The sequence below is a fragment of the Rhinolophus ferrumequinum genome, chromosome 7, assembly GCF_004115265.2.
Source record: "Rhinolophus ferrumequinum isolate MPI-CBG mRhiFer1 chromosome 7, mRhiFer1_v1.p, whole genome shotgun sequence".
Classification (NCBI taxonomy): domain Eukaryota; kingdom Metazoa; phylum Chordata; class Mammalia; order Chiroptera; family Rhinolophidae; genus Rhinolophus; species Rhinolophus ferrumequinum.
In genome coordinates this window covers 45,910,634-45,925,562 of record NC_046290.1, presented here as the reverse complement: position 1 = coordinate 45,925,562, position 14,929 = coordinate 45,910,634, and the positions used below count along the sequence as shown (strand labels likewise).

General features: G+C 40.8%; 1 protein-coding gene across 1 annotated transcript in view; it reads left to right on the top strand.

The window, feature by feature from the left end:
- Nucleotides 1–14,929, top strand: part of ZNF366 (zinc finger protein 366) — a 289,661-nt gene that overhangs the window by 119,728 nt on the left and 155,004 nt on the right. The window contains exon 6 of the mRNA XM_033111021.1: nt 9,773–9,944. The gene's annotated coding sequence lies outside the window, so the exon portion shown is untranslated. The remainder of the gene's footprint in view (nt 1–9,772; nt 9,945–14,929) is intronic.

Genomic DNA, 14,929 nt, shown 5'->3' with positions numbered 1-14,929 from the left:
TAGTGTTCTCCACCCTCAGAATGGACTTAGGTTTCAGAAGGCGTTCTGTTCTTGCACGTAAATATTTTCTCTGTCCTCAAAAGTTTTCTCATGGGGAAGAGTCATACTGCCCATTACACAGGAAATTCAGCATATGGGTTGAAGAAATTTTGGGGACTGAATATATTAACGCACCAGAATTGGGTTGGGGTTTCCATTGACATTTGGTGGCTAAGAGGTTCTTTCCTTAAGCTCTTCAGCATCCAGCAAAATTGCTTGAATTTTTATATTAGAGGAAGAAAATAGAGTTTGTGGCACAGCTAACTTAAACTTGGAGAGAAGGGGAATTCCATGACCTTGGCATGGAGTTGGGCCCAGGGAGAGCAAGGCAAGTCTTTCTCTGATTCACATCATTTTGTGGTGTGGGTCCTCTCAGATTCTGGGAGCCTGGGTTCCTTCAGATCTATCTATTTAGTTAGTTCTAGAGGGAGAACACTCCAAATGGATTAGAGGCTGTACATAAAATCAAAATTAGAGACAGAGGCAAAGCGAATTGTAGGTTTAAGGTAGTTGGAGTAAGGGCCTGATGATACAAGCTAAAATCCTGATTTTATCATTTATTAGCTCAGCGATGCTAGAAAAAGTCACCATTACTTGTCTGAGCCTCCTGAAAATAATGCAGATAAATTCTATCTGCCTCCTCCACCAACACACTACCTATCTCACAGTTGTTAGTATGGGCATGAAATTTTTTTGCCAACTATAAAACCCGATGCCTCCAGGATTGGACACATCTTACTTGTGTGTGTGCATGTGAATATGTTTAAGTGAATAGCAGGCAAGCGCATTGTTCATGTATGTGTTTGAGATTTCCATTTTAATTTTCTGTTTTGTTTGCTAATGGAGTAAATTGGATATAAGCATGTCAGGGAAGGGACGTTGTCTGCAATGTTTATGGCAGGGTGGATGCATCAGCCAATCTGCACTCGCCTAGGGACTGAAAATCTACAACTGCAGAAATTATGCCTCAGTTAGACTTTGTCCTGGGGTGGGTGTCACATTAGATTTTGAAAAAAGACAGGTGGGTCTGTGACAAGACTCCAATAGTCAAAGACTTGCAAGTGAAGAGTGTCAAAGGCACACAGTGGGGACTCAACGTTGTTTTTCTATTCCTAGAAAGTCCCATGATGGTCTAAACTATTTTCCTTCACATCTCCCTGGCCTGACAAAGTCTTATCTAATTTTCTTATTTTGATCTTGAAAAAAAAAAGTAACCTAATAACTATTTTAGTTTGTTTTGATTTGTTTTTGGATGTGATTCTTAGGGACAAATCTTTAGATTTTTCTTTTATTTTAAAAATAGGCATTTTTACATGAAAGTCCTCTTGAATTAAAGCAATAGTATCCATTTAAGGAAAGATCATTGCATAGTGATAATTGTGGAACTAGTCATAGTCTTTGTACACTCGTACAATTTAAACCAAAACAAAAGAATGTTGTTTTCCCTTCCACTGCAGGGAAACAATCAGATTTCAACACCACAGCATTAGGCCACGTTTACTCAGTACGGCTTTCAGGTGCAACAGACAATTAGTGTGTTAAATAACCCTCCCAGCGGCACTACCCCAAAATCACATTGCTACACTTGGAAGCTAAAGCAGTTGAAATTAAACAGGTTAATGTAAAGACAACCTATTGTGTTTCCGTGAAAAAAAGGCCCTCAGGTTCTCTTGTGAAGTTCAAAAACCGTGAAGGCTTAAAAATGTTGCCCAGGAACATTTTTGAGAGAGAGAGAGAGAGAGAGAGAGAGAGAGAGAGAGAGAGAGAGAGAGAGAGAGAGAAAGGCTTAGAGAGTACCTGAATTTTGAAACAACTAGTAATAAAAGTGTAAATTTACACTCTTATATTGCACCTCTTTTATCCAGAGAACTCAACCACAAATATTAAGCACTTACCAATTTCTTAGTCCTTATAGCTTTAAATTCATTTTATTCATAGATGATGTAATTTTCTATCAGGTTTCGGATGTCCACGGAAGTGGTAGTGATGAGTGGAGCACTGTGTTGTTATTGGACCTGTTTATTAGTTGAATGGAACTCAGATTCAAAGGATCCTTCTTTCTACAGGGATCATGCTAAGATTTTATTTTATGTATAACGTAGAGTTTTGTTAGCAACAACCTCTACTTTTGTCGATCTGAACCCTTGATGGTCTTTTCCAAAAGTATATTGCTGTATGGTCATAAATTGCTTGAACCAGTAGAACGTTCATTTGACCTCTTTCACTCTCACTTTCATGATAGCCAAAGCTCTTCACTCTGTCCATTGACATGAATGAAATAAGCAGGTGAAGGTCTAGGAGGTGGTTGGTTTCTTCATGTGGTTATGCTGGGCTTTGATTTGTGACTGGAAAATCAATGACTTCTGCCTAATCTGAGTTTCTGCATCTGCATTTTTAACCAAATATTGCTCTCCTTATTCAACCTGTAGCTGTCTATAGTAAATAAAATCATTGACAATTATGACACAGTGAAGCAGGAGATGTACACTGTGAAAATGTAACCTGTGCATCTTATAAAGTACTATGAATTGTCTGTCAGCACACTATAATATCTTGCAGTTTTAACAGGAGAAAAAAATGTTAGCCTGTATTTTGCTGACTAAGGCCTTACCCCGACCATGTTATAATTGAGAATGTTCAAAATGTTCTCATTTCAGTATTAGAGTACATTGAGAATCACATTCCAAGAATTAAATCAGATGAAGATCTAAGGCCTCATTCCAACATTATGAAGAGGCCAGGAGAAAAATGGGACCTGACTCGTCATCTGCACTACATGCTTCTAACAACTCTGCCAAAGGTGTCTGTAAAATCATGGTCAGCGGCATCCACCTCAGAGAGAGGCACTCTTGACCTTGACGCCATCTCTGAGCATTCACCATGGGGCAAATGAAGACTGAAGCACGGTCTGTATTTTTCCATATGCTCAACTCACTCTAAGCCCACGGATGATCACCGTGCTGCATGAATTTTGTAACTAGCCTGTGAAATTTGGCTGCTGCCACATGGGCAAGTTTGAGAGTAGTGGCTGGTCCTGGTCCAGGGATAGCCACTCCAGCTGTGGTTATAAATCACTGGGAGGTTGTGAAAGAGCCTCTATCAGAGGCTGGCTACTTAAAGCCCCTTTTCTGCTTGGAGACCGTAGAGAAATGGATACCAATAGCTGAACATATGCTATTCAGAGTAGGGCGCCAGCATCAGACCTTCCCTCTCGATTCCAGTCTCAAGCCCCGTCCTTCTCTCCTTTGTTTCCTTTTAGTCTATGTTCCCTCCCTTTGACAATTACTGCCTTGGCTTTTAAAGAACATAACATTCTGCCACGAATAAAGCCATTTTGGTTGTTTTGGATTCCAGAGCATTTGATTAATGTGGCAATATCCTCTCCTCCGTGGCATAAATTCCCAGCCCCGCTGGGAAATTGACTCATAGTCAGGCTATGACACTGACGTATGCCGACTGGAGGTAAAAGTGGCTCCTCCAGTTAAAGCTGGAGGTGATACTTAGAAATCATTTTTTGAAACCCTGAAAAGAGAGTGTTACCTACTGACTCACTGATCCTATTTCCTTAGGACTCTCAATTCAGGGTGATATCATTTACCCATAATTATCAAAACATTGCTTGTTTTGATAATTATAGCAATCGGTGTAATTGAAATTCATAGCAATATAATATATAATATATAATTTTAGAACGGATCTAATCATGTATTAAAACAAGTCCTGACACTGAAGGAAAAATAGTGAAGAGAAATAGATTGGCGGCATAAGGACCTTTCATGAGACATTAAAAAAAAACAAAAAACAAACCACCCCAAATATTTTGATTTTATTTTTACCTTTCAGTGAAGGCAACAATGCTGTCTGAAACTTGAGAAACCATTGGTAGAGAATTGAAAATGAAACAAAATAAAATAAAACAGAACTGGGATAAAATTTTCACCAAATCTGTTACCCTCTGTAAGCCAAATGTAACTTTGAAACTTGATGCCAGTCCCCAGTGGTCCAAGTTACTGCCTTTGCTCTTTTTAATACATCAGCTGATTATGGAGTTAATAATAAATGTAATTGAAAATCACTGTTGGCTCCTTTGAAGTTTGCTGCCAAATAATGTTTTGTGGAGGAATGTTAAAAAAAAAAAATCTGAGGGAAACTTCAAACAATGTTTTAAATATTCAGAATCAGCAGTCATGGTGTTCAATTTACCTCAAGAAATTCATAGTGATTATAAATATAATATCAATTCAAGAAAGCACTGTAATTTCCCATCTCTAATAATTGTCACCAGGGCAGTCATTGTCCTAATTACTTAATCTCTGCCTGGCTCTGAATGAAGTTAATTTTTTATTCCTAAACAAATAGGTGACCAGAACAAAGCACCAAAATTAATAAGCTATTGTCAGTCAATTTCATCCATGACTGTGGGAACAATGTCACTAAGACAATGCAGTTCTTTCTCAGCAACAATGTCATTCTGCCCAGACTTTCATTTTAGGACAGGGTTCCTGCAATGAATTAATAGCCTCTGGAAATGCTGCAGAGTTACAACAACAGCTTTCTGGTTTTGATTATAAGGCAGAATGATTGTTGGTTTTCTGTAATATTTGCATTATGAATGGGATTCCATTTTTTTTCTTATCTAGATGCAGTATTCAGGTGAGAGAAACCTGAGCTTTGTTCGATCAAAGCCCTATATTGTGACCAGAATAGAAATCACTTGATTCTGGTTCTTTAAGAAATATAGCTTATTTTAAAACAGAGAAAGTATTAGGGTAATACACAATTGACAATCTGAGATGGTGTGCACATTTAAGATGAAATCCCTGTGTGTTGCTCTGGGTTTCATGGTAACTAGCTGCATACCCCTCCACCAAAATGCTTTCATGACACTCCTTCTAGTGCATTGAATTTTAAAAATTAAATGTATAAAAAGAAACACAGCTTAAACAGAGGCAGGTGGTGGGGCGGAATGTTATCCCAAATGATTGCCATATTTATAACTCCAAGGAGATGGCTAATGGAGATAAGAGGCATCAAAGTCCATTGATTTCAGCAGGCAGCGGTATGAAGAGATAAAAATGGAGTGGTGAGTTCTAATCTCCCTTCAGACTTGGGAAAATTACTGTAGCACCTTTCCTTCAACTTTCTTCCCCTGAAAATGGGATGGTGATGATATGTACCTTAATCACCAGGCTGAGCAAAATCTCTATAAAGGGCTTTTTCAGAGAGATGGTCCCCCATGCTTAATGATCAAAAAATGGCTCAAGGCTGAACTAGACTTTCTTTAGAGTGAAACCTCTTATTTCACTATTACTATTTATATTTTCAATCAATTAGTGCCTCTTCCAAAGCCCTGGAATTTCCTATGTGGAAAGATTTTATACACCAATTTGGCTCCACGCTGAACAAAACTAATTCCTCTCTCATGTGACTGTCCTAAAAATATTTGAAACAGCTGTCGTGATGTCCATAAGAATTCTTTTCCCCAAGCTAAAAGAGTCCAGTTCTTCGTAGGCCATGATTTTAAGTGCTCTTGTTGTCTTAGGCTCTCCTAGCTGGATGGGTTTCAGTTAACAAAGGCCTTTTCTAATGCAGAATATGGAGCTCACATTGTGGTCTGTCCATGTGAACTGTGGCAAGAATTGTTGCTTCACGTATTCAGTCTACCATGGCCCTTCAAAGACAGCCAAAGTTGAATCAGTTATTTTTGGAGGCCACATCAGATCATTGGCTCATGTTGAACTTGGAGTCAATTAAAACCACAAGTCTTTTTCACACATTCTCCTGCTAAGCCACTGCGTGTATACAGCTATATATAGTTATTATCTGTTGAGTACTTACTATGGGCAAGGCAATGTGCTAAATGCTTTGCATCTCATTTAATCCTCACATTAACCCAGTGACGTATCATTAGCTCAGATTGTGGACAGGCTGATGCTCACATGAGTACAGACTTGCCTAAAGAGGTCTCACTCCAAAGCAGGTGCTCTTGAACTTGACGCGCTTCTACCTTCTGTACTGGCACGATGGTTTTGTTGCTAATCTTCCTTGGGGGGGGGGTGCAGAGGACGAAAGATCAAAGAGTACAACCATTAAATATAAATCAGGTTAGACCTCCCCATCTTTTCAGCCTGCTGAGATTGTTTTTGGAATCTTGGTCTTGTCCTAAAATATATTAGCCATTCCCTTAAAGCTTCATGCCACCCATGGATTTCATCAGTTGCCATGACTATTCTCATTGAAGGCATTGCTGCAAAAAAAATAAACCGAGGCTAAGGACAGAGCCTCAGAGTCCACACTACAGCCCCCATCCTATTGGCATTGATCACCACTCTGATCAAGTTACAAATCCATGGAATTGTAATTTAGCTCAAATTTTTTTCTTTCCTCCATCATGAAAACCGTGCCAAATTCTTTTCTAAAATTCAGCCACAAAATTTCTAAGTCATGCATCTAATCAGTCTAGCATTATTGCCACAGAGAGTAGGATGGCACAGTCTGACAAGGTTTTTCATTGTGAATCTGTTATTTTTAACTGATCACCATTTCCTGTGCTAAAGAAGCATGGGCCAGCCCTAAGTCGCCAATCTAGACTGTGGTCTAGGACTAATATCAAGGTCATCATCTAGTTTACAGTTTTGGCTTTCTCCTCTTTGAACATGTGTTCTATGTGTGACCATGTTTAGTTTTCTTAGTTTTCAAAAGAAACGTCAGTGACAGTGGTTGGGTGCCCTCATGTGTAAGTTCTTTCATATCTTGGAAGGCATTTTTTATTGGCAAGGAGATTTGAATACAGTTAGGACACCTAACCATATTCGTTGAAACTTTTCCAACTAAATATAATTTTATTTTACAAAGAAGACAGAAATAAAATGATAGTCAAGTGGTTTGTAAGGTCTTCCACTCCACGATCTGCATTTTACCTCTTTTAAGCTATTGAGACGCATTGGTTGTATCAGTAAAGCATACTGCATCATTACTTCTCAGTTTTGGATCTGCTTTTAAAACTGGTGTTCCAAGGTGTGTACACACTCTTCCAATGTGAAATGAAAATAATAATAGAATGTATTACCAGTGTCCTAGGAAAGCAGCAGATTAGAATGTAGAGCTCATACTGCACTGGATATTTGCAAACTTTAGCATAGAGTACAATTCAGCTAAATGGAGAGAATATAGCTTTAATCTTTCTGCAATTAAGTGCTCAACAAATAATAGCTAATTTGAGTTTTCTACCAAGCCCTTACACTAAGTTGAATCTGATACAATAATTTCAAATGTTTCTCTAGGAAGCAGTGTTCTTTGAATAAAAACAGTCTCTGAAGTTTACTTTCACCTCTCCCCGCTTTTATCCCCAAGATGGTATCTAAGTGGGAGGGGAATTTATATGCCATGATGGCATTTGCAAAGATGAGATGATTAGCTTTATGTTTGTTCTCTGTACTGACTCATTCTTGATTGGCCTCTAAAATGATGGCCTGGGTACTTGACTTTTGGCTTTCTGGGTGCTCTGGTGGCCTTCACAGTTGCTATATATGACCAGTGAACTTGTGATCCATTCTTTTCCCTTGTATGCGCTCCCAGGAAAGAGATGCCATTCTCTCTCTTGATTACTCCACTGTCTTTTAGCTCTCACAGGAGGCAGACCCTAGGGTTTCTGTGACGTCTCCATTCAGTACCTCGGGCAGGTAGGTCATCCCATCCTCTGCTACGAGGTCAGCTTCTCCCAGCAGTGTGCCTCATGGCTGGCTCTTAGTTCAGTGTTGATCCCATGCAGGAACTGGGCTTAGCTCCTGAGTGCCAGTCAGACCCTCTCTCTGTGTGACCACACATTTTGACCTCTACTCCTCGATCCAACATGAGAACTGAGGGAAATTAACTTTGCCCTTGAGGCTCCCCTCACTGTCTTTAACACCCCCACTCCGCGCGGCAGGCCAAGGCTCAGCGAGCAGAAGTCAGGAACAGGTCTTACTGTTTCCTGCCCTGACTTCTCTCTCTTTCCCTTCTGACCTCTTTCCAATTTCTCCAAGGCAGAAAAAGAGCTGGCATTTCTTTGGTTTCCTCAACATTAAGACCTATTTCTTTCTAGCTCTAACTAAGCTATAAGAGTGGGTGTGAGTATCTCCCCCTTGTTGCGGTGATTCTTTCTCTCTGAGCTGAGTTCACAGAGTTCAATTGTTGATAAGGTGACGGGAAGACAGAATAATTTGAACAGTTTTGTCTGAAGGCAATGAATGGCCGGCTTTGAAGGCTATCCCCCTGCTGTTCATTAGTGCGCCCGCGTGTATATGTATATATATAAAACATATGTTACTGTATACACGTGTATATGTATGTATGTTTGTATGTATTATATTTTGTTTAAAGGTTTATTCCCTTGGGTGAATACACAAAGCTTCTTTACTGAGACTCTATCTGACCTCTAATGAAGTACCTGACACTGCATGAATGGGACACTTAGTTTATATCCCTCACCATTTCTGGAAATGGCGTGGGTCCAGGCAGGAAGATGGATTTAAAATTAGGAGGGCTGAATTCTCAACCATTGGTAGTAACTTGCGGGGTTGACTCAAACCAGTCACTGGATCACTGCCTGCCTTGTTTCCCTGTGTCTAAAGGAAGTCAAGAAATGCTTACACGGTTAACACTTGCAAAGTAAGACGACACTACGTAGGAAAGGAAGTGGCTACAAGTTGCCTATGCTTTGCCTCTATCACTTTTGACCTCTTTTCCATATATACTTTGCCAATTCCCTCTAAAAATATATATCTGCTGGTTCCACAGTTCTAGAGCCATGTGACTGTAATCCAACTCCTTCACCAAACAGAGAAAGTGAAAATATTCCTCTCACTATTCTGTCCTTTCATCAATGACACAGCCGGTAAACAAGGCCAAGATCAAGGGACAGAAATACCTAGATAATAAAACTAATTTGTTTCCACAAAACAATACGAAAATTTATTCATATATATATTTATATATTTACAACAGATAAATTCCATTTATGTCTTTTCAGTTTTTAAAATTTGTACTCGTTCTACATGTAAAGATAGAGGAATGGGAAAAAGTCTTTTTTCCTGTTATTCGCCAATGATTATCAGTGCTTTGGGTCTGTTGAATCACTCTGGATCAGCGTCATTTGGGGTCAGTTCTAGCACCTGGAACTACATCCTTGCGAGGCTGTGAGTCTACTTCTCTGAGAGGGAGCAGGGAAAACTGGACTCCGTCCTGGAACTTGGCAGCCTCTCAGTTCACCTTAGAACTGGCAAGGTCTGAAGGCACTCCCAGGGCACTTGGCAACAGACCTAAACTCCTGAGGAAGTGGCATCCCAGGTGCCAGGACGTGGATTTTTTTCCCCCTTGAAGTAAAAGTTTAAACGTTGATAATGACCCTAGGTTACACGAGGCCGAGACACAATCCTGGGAGCCAATGCAGGTAGCAAAGATATTTCTTTCCTGTTAGCAAAGAGGGTAGTTCCCCACCTTTCATGTCTCGGTGAGGTCACAAACCACAGCTCATGGTGGGATTTGCTGTGGTAACAGCCCAAACACCCTTGGCTTCCAATCTATGCACAGGAATATTATTATGTGGTTGGTATAAACCTGTTCTTTTTATGTCTCTCTCCATGCTCTGTAGTTTTTGATTGATTGTGGAAAGGAGGAAGAAAATATTATTAATAGATGCATGCTTTCATATTTTTCTCCTGCTTATGTCATTATCCTTACTTCTTCTTCCTAGGAGGGTTTTTTCCACGTATTTCCATCTGCAAGCTGGAGACCCAGGAAAGCCAGTGTTGCAATCTGAAAGGCCGAGAACCAGAGAGCCTGCCGTATAGATTCCGGTCTGAGTCTGAAATCCTGGGAACCAGCAGCACCAACAGCGGGAGAAAATTGATGTCCCAGCTAAAGCGGTAAGGCAGAGAGTCAATGCCTCTTTCCTCTTCCTTTGTTGTAGTCAGGCCCTCACTGGGTTAGATGATGCCCACCCACATGAGGAAGGCCATCCTCTTTAGTCAGTCCGCCAGTTCAAATGTTAATCTCTTCTGAAAACACCTTCCCAGAAACATCTAGAAAGAATGTTTAACCAGCTATCTGGGCATCCTGGGACTCAATAAGTTGGTATTTAAGATCAACCATCACATCATCTCCACAGGGGACATTTTTGTTTGATTTGAAAGAAAATATTCTCTGTGCAAACCAAATCCTTTGCAAAATGAAGCGCCCAATATGAAGATATCAGCCACATGGTTTATTTACAATTTGGCATCGGCCACACATCTCTGAATGGGTCTCCCTCAGTGTACTTCTGTTAACTCACTATAATAATCTTTCTCAGATCTCCTTGCTTAATTGATCAATAAATATGTCCTTTGACCGCCTTAGTAGTAAGGTTAGAATCTGAAAGCAAAGGTAGTATTTTTTTGTCGGAGCATGTGGAGAGGAATTTCGGGGAAGGAATTGGGTGCCAGGAAAGTCCCCAATACTCTTCAGTGATTACCGATCACCATACTGTCGCATGAGTAGGTGCAGAGCTAAGATAAGATACTTTGACACTACGGGTCCTTAAGCGCCCCAGGGGACAGGGTTCATTCCACTGACCTAGCACAGAATGTGGGCTCAGTTTGCTTCTCGGGTAAATGAAGGAAGGACGGGGTTGGTGCTCTTGGACTTGACCTGCCTGCCCCCACCTGACTTGCCCCACCCTTTCCCAGTCTTAAATCTTAGGAACTTACGTACTCAAAACAGAAAGAAAAAAAATTGTTTTAAAAGCTGGATACAATTAATTGAATGAGTTAATGACCAAAGCTCAAATGCTATCTATGCCCTCGCTGCACACCTCGGTGATCATTTATGAAACTTGAATCCTATTGACCAGCCACTTTCCAGTTGTGAGCAGCATTAGCTTGAAACACACATTGGGGTTTAATGATTCTTCACATTTACAGGGACCTAGACTAGGAAATATTTGGCTCTAATGATGGTGAAAAAGATGCAATATAGATTGCATTATGATATAGATTTTCCTTTGCTGTGTCCCTTTTTTAAAGTTACAAAAGAACTGTCTTAGGCTTAAAACAGCCATTTAGAGCACTCAGACGCATTGCATATTTAATGTTCTACTTTACTGCTTGGGGAAAGAAATAAATGCATAACAAAATGCTTTGAAAAATGCTTAATTTTTCAACTGTTGATTTAATGTGTAATGGTTCAATAAGGAGATGAATCACCCTGGTCTATAACTACTGAAAAATAGAAAAATTACCTACGCTGGTCTGTTGAATCTGTGAATATTAAGTTTGTCAATGTAATTTATGACTCTGCAGGTAATATACCGGTAATTTGCATACTAATTGCTATGGTGGAAGCCAAACGACTTTAATTCAGTAAATTAGTCTGCCTAAGCAGAAGCCAGCAGTTGCCTCTGTGTTGGGGAGAGAGATGAAGCTTGATTTGGAGAAAATGGGGCTCTGGCCAGGGGGCCTTTTGGAGCTGGAGAGGCCCCCTGCTGGCAGGCAGGGCCCAGGCTGCTGAGATCCTATGGTCGGCTTCTCCTCAGAGCCAAAGCCAGTGGGTTAGCCAAGTGATTCAAATTCAGAAAACAGGTCAAAGGAGTTCTCTCTGGGTAAAAACAATACATGCCTGTGTGTCCATAGTAGAAACAAATAGAAATTTGAAGGCAGAAAAATAATGAATTCCAGCTTCCTAAAAGAGGTTCTTTTGATGATAGGCATATATTCTTTGATTCTTTCAAAAACAGGTTAGATTCTCTTTCTCTTTCTCTCTCTCTCACTCTTTTTTAACTGAGAGTGTGTCTGGAGAATTGTAGGCGAATCAAATGTTATTTTAAATGCTATGGGAGCAAAATGCATACAAATAGATGTTCAGCCTTTTCAATAATAATGAAAGAAAAGCAAATCAAAACACCGAGGTGTAATTTGCTCGGGAAAACTAAAAAGATTAAAAGCTTTTATTATAGTCAAGAGCGTGGGGAAATGAACATAGCATAAATTATGTGGGCAGTGTAGTGGTAGGTACAAAATTTTTTAAAAATGCACATATGCTTTGACTCACCAATTCCACCTTCAAGAAGTGTATTCTATAGAAATACAAATGGATAGTGGTAACCATGTGAGATTATTGCAATTCAACCATTTTGATGCTCAAAAACAGTAATTTCAAATGATTCAACCTATAACAAGTGTGTTCATTGTAGCATATTGTAATGATGGCAGTTTGGGAAAAGCCTAAATGTTTAGCAATATGAGACTGATTAAATCAATAGTGGTACATATCTTATGAAGCTTTTAACAAGCATGAGGTGGAGCTAATGTACACGGAAAAGGAAAGGTGACTGTGGAATATTAAGTAAACAGACAACGTTGTGTGACATGGATAATCCCAGTTTTGTTTTAAAAAAGTGTTTGTATGTGTGTGTATATTTGTATATTTTGATTTGTGTATACTGTAGGTATAGAAAAAGATCAGACAGCTAAATCCTAGCATTTAACTGTGGCTACCTTTAGAGAGTGGCACTCAGGATAAAGGATGGAGAGAAGCATCTTCTTTTATATTTCTGAATTGTTTCATTTGACGCAGCCAATGTGCCCTTTTTATGGCTCAAAAACCCCCCCCAAAATCCACAAAACAAACGATAATGAAAATAAGACATAAAAGTTATGGGGGACCTACCCAGTTAAAAAGAATACGTTGTGAAGTAAGCCAATATTAAGTAATATAATATTTGCTCTGTTGGGCATGTTAAGATTTTTATATATTGAACTTTTAAAAAAAGTGGGGTGCACCTTTATGTTTTATGTGTAAGTGTAGTTTAAGAGTGGGGGTAAAATTAGGATAAATATTGTGTTAAAAGTAGTTATGTGTGAATTAAATAAGCTCGATATTGTCAGTGCTGTATTCTGTCACTAAGAATTTCTATGGGATTGTACCAATTCATGATGGTTGTAAGCCATTTCCTCATGGTTTTCCAAAAGAGCCATTTCCAACTGCCATAGAACTACTATTGTTACAAAGAAGGAGGGAAACAATGGGATCTTGAAGCAGCTGGAGTTTCAAATCATCACTTCCCATTGGAAACCCACCCCCGTGAATTCTGCTCAGCATTTGTTTAAATGTATCGGTTGGGGCTCGGTGAAAATTGGGAATGGATTTCAGGGAAGAATTTCTGACCACTTGTACTGATTGTATTTTTATTATCAGCAGAGAAAAACTTTGGGGTTGAAATGAAATTCTATCGACCCAGCACACAGCCTTCTTCTTTCAACCAGGACTAGTCCCGCTGAGCCTTGAGAACCATGGCCTTGAGCGCTGGTCAAATGGTTGTCCCAAGTGCCTTTGGAGGCTGGCTTGAGTTTCTGCAGCTTCCTGCTTTCCGGATGTGGCCTGTCTCCTCTGCTCTGGTGTAGCTGCACTCAGATGTCTGGTTGTCCTCTGTCCTCTGCTCTGGGATGGTCCTGGGCTGAGGCAGGGCAGCTTAGACTGTTGAGCCCATGGAGACCCCAGGGGAGAGAGGGAGGGGGGACACATCCCATCGCTGCATCTGCACTGAGGACATGCCTCCTGTAGGCTGCTCCCTGCCAGTGACCACCTGTGGCAGGGATACTAAAGCAGACGCGTTCCAGGGAAACATGGGGATTCCTTTTCCTGCCTACTCTGGGCTCATGACTCCCTAAAGGCTTTGCTGAAGCTTCCTTGAACTGTATGACAGTCTATGATGTTTTCACCTAATCTGCCCCTTCTGTCCTTCACTCAGGGTCAGAATTGCATCTTGGTGATACTCTCCTAGCCTTCTCCGGCTCCCTCCCTAGTTCTTTTATTCAGGAATTTCCACTAATAAAATCCTCGCATGTTTCATCTTTGCCTGACATCTGCTCAGAATATCCAGACTAAAACAGGCTACAATAGCCTCCTGTAGGCTACTAGGGAAGGATAGTAAAGGTGGGATTCAACATCAAGCAGGTGGTTACTTGCTGACCTGTAATTCTCCCCCAACACTGACATGTAGGATCCACTTTTCCAAGTCCCCGGAAGTGCCTGCCCTCCCTGTCTTTGGCCGAAGAGGGGCTTCTCAGCAGGAGCAGCAGGGATCCTGGCTGCTGCCCAGCTGAGAGATGCCTGTGGACAAGCAACCCTCAGCATTGCCTGGCATGGCTTCCTTCCCCAACATGTGGTCTCATCTCTTCCTTATCCGCGCCATCTCTGTTACATGCAGGGCACCTCCTAGGCACTAAAGGGAACCTGGACTTGAAAGCAACAGCCAGATGTGGAAATCTGGACCAATATCCTCAGTTTCTCTAGAATCAGCCAGAAGACAAAGGAGTGCTGTCCAGACACTGCTCCATCCAAATGAACGTCACGGAGGGCAATAAGAGAGTTTTGTAGCCAGGCCAAATTTCAACAATAGGCAGTAGATGCTAGGAGGAGCCAAAGAACAAGAAAGAAGAGACTGAGGCTCTTTCCACAACATTTCTAGCTCCCACATTTAACTAACTGTTGACAATCTCAGAGAAAATAGCAGAACAAAGATCCTAAAGCAAAGATGTTCCATCCTCAAAGGGCCACTGACTTCATTAAGTGCAAGAATGTGGTCAGATTCAAAGTGGGTAAAGGAGGCTGCTTTCTTTCTGGTGGTTCAGTTCTATGAGAACTAGTGATTCTGGGTCCCTGGGATTCCTCAGGGGTGGTTTTGTACCAATCTGACAGGGAAAGCTAGTCCCTTGTCCAGTGGGCCCAGAGCCCAGGTCAGTCCCAGGCCTTGCTGGAGACACTCAGCAGAGAGCCACAGCTGGATCCAGCTTTTGAGCCCAACCCAACCAGATTATACTCGGGGGACTGGGCTGAGTCCTGTTTGTATCTGAGAACTGGAGCAGGACTTGGG